This window comes from Trypanosoma equiperdum (assembly GCF_001457755.1).
Source record: "Trypanosoma equiperdum strain OVI genome assembly, contig: ctg_56, whole genome shotgun sequence".
NCBI lineage: Eukaryota > Euglenozoa > Kinetoplastea > Trypanosomatida > Trypanosomatidae > Trypanosoma > Trypanosoma equiperdum.
The window spans coordinates 34,625-34,975 of NW_027124498.1; positions in this window are offsets into that span (position 1 = coordinate 34,625).

The window sequence follows — 351 nt, forward strand, 5'->3', positions numbered from 1 at the left end:
AGACGATAAGGAGGAGGGAAGACTTTGAATTATAACGTGACGAATTTTCATTTTTGTTTTGCGGGTTATTCTTCCAAATCTCATTCAGGGGTTTTGTATGAAACTGACCTCGGGCGAAGGAAAAAAGTGTGTGCTATGCTCTTTTTTCTTGTACTCGAATATGCACCGCCCTTTCTGATTTTTTTTTTTAATTGGCGGTTTGCCTTTATCTCTTTATCCCGTTTGTCTCTTCTTACTTACCTAAGAATAATGCTGTTTCATGTAAATAAATCTGGCTATATACATATATATCTGCGTTTGTTCCTTTTTGTGTAATGGTACACGTGTGTTAGTCATAGTTTTTTTTTTTTT